This window comes from Chelon labrosus, assembly GCF_963514085.1.
Source record: "Chelon labrosus genome assembly, chromosome: 8".
NCBI lineage: Eukaryota > Metazoa > Chordata > Actinopteri > Mugiliformes > Mugilidae > Chelon > Chelon labrosus.
Genome location: NC_140358.1, coordinates 3,849,008 through 3,854,990, shown reverse-complemented (window position 1 = coordinate 3,854,990; position 5,983 = coordinate 3,849,008).

Below are 5,983 nucleotides of genomic sequence, written 5' to 3'. Positions count from 1 at the left end.
ACATTTGCCTGCAGCCAGCAGAACCCTGAAAACAAGTTCTATTTGAATTAAGTAGTTACCTTCGTGCTGCTGTCTGACTGTATTTGTTATAGAAGCTTGATGCCCGTGAAAATGAGACAGAAGTAAGTCTACAGTGTGGTGGCACAGGATGGAACAAGTTCATCTTAACAGATGTTAAGATGTTATATTCTAAACAAAACAACCCCAAAGCACAAAGTATTTTCAACCACTGCAATCTTTTCAAAAAGGTGGACATCACCTTTTTGATCGAATTTCTTGTTCTTGCCCCCCCAGAGATGGAAGTCCAGAAATACTGGAAAGGAGCTCTCCCTCAGCAGACTTCTGGCTCGACGCCTCCATCGTGATTTTGGTCAGAGTTGCACTTACTAAACATCTGCTGATGGGAAAGACTCAGTTTCCATTATGGCAACGTGCCTATTTGCTGATCCAAGGGTCAGTCCTACTGCACTGTCAAACTTCACGGACATATTATTGCACCTGAACACAGCGCTGTGCAACGATGAATTGCTTAAGGCTGTGCACATCTCCCCCCCCCCACTACTGCATTTATGGGTCATGCAGAGTGTACAGTGCATTGGTAGTAGGAAAACCATGCATGATTTGTGTTGTTGAAAGATGTTAATGGGATCATATATGTTTATGGTCAGACTGAAGAAATATTGTGCATAAGGAAAAGTTAATGGGGGAACTCATCAAAGATTATCAGTGGCCATGCCAATGTTCTGACTGACTTTTTAAACTGTGATGGTGTAATTAACATGTTGAGGCTGACAGAAACACATTTTGGACATCAGGCCTTCACCTACATGATTAAAAACCATGACATTCATGTAAACTGTGGACTAACTTCCAGAAAAAGATGTTGTGACCATTCCTTAGAAATGTCAGCTTCATCCTTGATTCTATTGTATAAATGCATTAGACTTCTAAATATTCTATTAGAAACCCTGTAATGTTTTGCATATTCCATCGGTGCTGCTGCTCTTTGCTTTATCTTCATCCTTCCTGATTTACATGAAGGCCTCGTTCATTTTGACAGCTCTTATATATCACACGTGTGTCTTCCTCTTCCAAGCACTTTATCATATTTAGAGTTTTTGTCCCTGAATCTTCTCTTGGTTCAGTTAAAGAACTATCCATCACTCCTGAAATGAAAACAAAGCTGTTACTAAGCAACGTATAGTGAAACAGATGTTTTGTAGTAACAGTTGTGCGTCTCCAGCCAGGCCTGTCAAATTCTTTTTTTTGTTTGAAGTAAAATGTGACAGCACATACAGTATAACTCTTCTGAGCTGCAGTATGGTAGCAGAAATGTGGTTTGCATGCCAGGTAGTGTTGCACAGTAGATTTCTTCAATCAAGTCTGACATTTTTCTGGAATGGCACCCGATTGTCCATCACACCCGTGGCTCGTAGCCAGCCAGAGAACATTTTTCTGAACAGCACAAAAGAATCCTTGTGCTCAATCGCTCGCCTCCTGATTGTAACACCAGAACCATGCCCTGTGACATAAATCATTAATCTCTGTGCATATGGTGCCGATTAATTTGTGTATGCAAATGGAATGCCCTGTCAGTCAAGATTATTCTGTGGGGATCAGCGTGGAATGGCCGCCCAAGTTGTTTGACATAGAACGATGAATGAGATATGGATCAAAAGTGTGGGAAAAATAAGCCCACTTGTGTTCTGTGATAGATTTCATTTTCTCTGAAAGAACTAAAGTCCAGGCATCCATTTCACTTCTTCTAATGTGTTTCAACCAAACTCACAAAATGAATTAAAAATAATACAAACATTTCTGGGATGTTTAGAAAAAGTTATTTATGTAGAGAAGTTATGACCACAACTGAAGCCAGACACATGCTGTACTTTGTAGAAATACATTCCAAATCTGTTCGGGGGATTCCTAGTGTAACACATGAAAAGCATGGAAAAGTAACTCATATCACAACTTCTGACCTATTTTACTTGGATGTCATTATAATAGACAAACAGACAACTACAGAGTTCAGACGCCAACAGTGTGGGATTTGAGTCTTGTAACTAATACCCTGTTACAACCCAACCTATCTTTTCTTCTTTAAGGTGATCTGGCAGGCAGGTAACCTTTATCTACAGTACCTGTGTCTAGAGGGGAACCTCACACACACACACACACACACATTTGTATAGCCATCTTTGTGTCAACGACATTCATCAAGAAAATGCCCTAATCTCAACCATTACCATAGTTTTCCAAGCTCTCCTCTCAGAGGCATAGCTATAAAAGCATAGCTCAACTCTGCAACAGAAAGATTTGGGATGTAAAGGCACATCAATCATCTGCCACATAATATGTGTCTAGTGATCCATAAAATGTCTTAATACACGGTGTCTTTTAGACCGAGTATAAAAATCAATGCCGGGACTATTTCAGGTTATAATACTTGATGAGTCTCTAACTGTTTGGTCACCTGCCAAAACCTTTGTACCCCCATTTATTATTATAATAGGCCTGTCGAACAAAGCCAAAACAAAAGCCTTCAGTCCGGTTGCCTTTGCCCTGGCTTTGTTTTAGATATACCATGACCTGGACGACTGAGACTCTCACCAGATAATAATAAGTCATTCATTTACTCATGTAATACTCATTCCTCTGTTCATTCACTCCACTACTGAGATAAAACACACACACACACACACACGGACTGCAATTTTCTATAACTCCCAAATGTGTTTTAACAGACAAGCAAGTTATCAACTTGGAAACAGCAGTTTAGAAAACACTCTCACCAAAGGGTCAATTTAATGGCTATTCTGAGTCACACCATAATCTGCGGACAGAGTTTGCCCAATAGCTTCCTTCAAATTTTCCATTTTCCCCCTAAGCACTTAAATCCATCTCCATCTGCTGATGAATAAGATATGACGTAAAAAGCTCCGGAAAAAAAGACCTTGTATGAAATTGCTTTTCAACAAAGTTAGTTAGTAGGCTAGTTATATATATATATATATATATATATATATATATATAGTCATTCCATGTTTATTTATTTAGATTAATAATAGTTGGAAATACAATTAAAATAATGTCATCATTTAGACCTGGTTGATCAAATTACAGACTTTATTGATCTTTTATCACCATCTCCATGCATATTTTCAATTTACATATAAATTAGTGGTCAAAGCAGGACAGATCTCTGTCAGACAATAGAGTACAGTATAAATCACATTAACACCAACAGAAGCTCTCGGCTCTGGAGCCTGAACTGTTTGAGTAATTTGCCCTCGGTGGCTGCTTTATGGTCTCTCCGTTCACGTCCATCTGCCCCTAAATACCACACAGACGCTGCCATAAATAGTGATGCGTTTGCGCCCATCACGTCAACGAGAGCATTTCTCTTTTTCCCCCCCTTTTTCTTTCGCCGTCACGTCACGCCTCGGCGTTTAGCAGCGACAGCAGACGCGCATGGAGGCGGGGAGCGGCTGTCCGTGGTGCTGATGGGAGCGACGCTCTCCCCTCCAGCTCCGTGCAGCCGCTACTGCGCATGTTGCATGACAGGTACACGCAAGCCTCCATCTTGGGCATCCCGAGCTGAGGCGAAAGGGCAGCAGCCATATACACACTGATTCAAAAAAATAAAAATAACAACAAAGCGGGCTCGGAAACCAAAACATTGGCAATTTGCCGAGATGTAACTTTTATTTATTTTATTTTTTTCTTCATCCTAAAACACATTCAACTAATCGCTTTAGTGGCGAAGAGAGAACAGAATGGAAAAGAAAAACAGCGGCTGGACTGGAAGGCTCTGGTAACGACTACTTGCTCAGTCAGCTTCACCACATCCAGTTTTTGTGAGGAAGTGACAGGTGAAACAGCCATACGGTGAGTGTGAGCATGTGGCATTTTTATGTGATAAATGACTGGTTATATGTCAATAACATGCGCTCGCACCCTCGCGTTAGTATGTACTGGCATCCCATTCCTCTTGCATCCCCCTGTCATGGTGGTCGCTGTTTGTAGTGTTGTTCTCACCACAGCCCCCTTCTACTCTTCTGATGCTCGGGCTTTGGGCGAGTAACAGCCCCTGTTGCTTACTTTTTTCTCCTGAGGAAGAGACCCGATGCGACGTGCAGCCACAGGTTGTGGGAGCTGTGGTTTCTGTTTTGCATTTGTTTTGCAGACAGCGTCAGTGTTTTGCTCAGCGTCCCCTTATGGCTTCATGCATTTAGCAGTTAAACAGTGACAGCAAATAGTCCACTGAAGCATGTAGTGATAATATGTAGAATCAAACTGAAAACCAGATTATTGTTAAATCTGATCTTCTCCAAATCACATAGCATACAGTGCATTGATATTAGTAGCTGTCTGCCTCCTTCATCTAAATATTCTCGCTCATTTACATCATCGGTCCTGGAATTTAAATTGCACAGTTTATGAATGTGGGCAGGCCAGAACTGCATGTTGACCTGAGGCCCATATGACTGGAGGCACCTAATGTAATCCACTGTATTACAGACCCTCTGCAGTTTTAACATTGCCAGCTGTAAATTACAGCTAGGGCAATGTTTTAGGGTGGTGGAACAGAGTTGGTTCAAACAGTGCTAAGGTCGAGTTATGGTCTGTGCTGAACTCACACTCCTGTTCTGCTCAGTAAGGGTGTTCATGATGACCTGGTTGATTCCTGTTAGTTGCACACACTGCAAAGTTGAAACCAGTGCACGGTTTGATACGGGCTAAAGGAAATTGAACAAGTCACTGTATATTATTATATAAATAATCAGAGGACAACGCAAACAACACACCAAGGGCATGCCAGGGGGAGGGAACTTTATTTTTATGACTTTTTAATTCCAAAAGTTTGTGGCCAATGTAGCAGCTTAGGTTAACTTTATTTTCTACAAATACACATGCTTTATAATTATTAACATTTAATTACAGCTACATTCACAAAAATGTGATGATTCTTTGGGCCATAAACTTTCAAAATAGACATATTCTAGTCAAGATAGGGGAAAAAAAACTAACTTTTTCCCCCTTTTTTTTAATAATTATTTTGGTTTGTTTTAAGATTTTACTAATTTCACTAAATTCATCCCTGAGATCTCTGAGATTGGCAGATCGATGTGATCAAAACGTCATGAGTTAGTTTACAAGTTATAAAAGAAGACAAAACATTGTGACAAATGTATTGAATGAGACATCCTTGACTGATACCATTCACAAATACGTTAAGAACAATTGCCATAATGTGTTGAATAGTAAGATTTTCTCCTCCTTCCTTCTCCTTGTCAGGAAAACTGTAGTAGAGAGATGGGAGATGTTAAAGTACATATAGTATAGAGACTTCGTAGGTCATAAAGTAAAACCTACAAACTGTAAGGACTGTAGCTGGGATGCCAAGTCAAGCCTCTGACACTGCTCCAGCAGTTGCCTCCTGATTTATGTGGGTCAGCTCTGCCAGAACAGCGCCCAACGTTCCACTTTTCAGGAAGTTTCTGGATCGATATAGCGCTGCCCTGAAATCAGTCCAGGCAAAGCAAGGTGTTTGCATGGAGTCAAAAATCTGAGAACGAGCCGCGGAAAGGATTTCTGCTGAAGGGGACGGTGATCAATGTGCAGGCGAGGAGCAGACGGGGAGGTGCTGGGCCAAGGCAGTGAGAAGGAGAGAGAGCGCCTCTGTCTAGACAATAAACTGGCTCAGTTAATATACAGACTTGTTGGCAGTGTGTGGGAAGTGAGGCCGCTGGTTTTGTTGTTGGTCTCACTGTCCCTATGCAATGAAAGGGCGCCACTTTCCTAGAAGGGGAATGAATCACGGAGGCTCTGTGGTTGCTGCTGTAGCTGATTAATGGCCCCCGTCGACAAATGCAAAAAGGCACTGTCTGTGTGTGTCGGTGCACATTTGTAGATGTATTTGTTGCTGTAAACACAGTGGGCTAGAAAATCTACCTACATGTTAGCATTATCACCTACACCA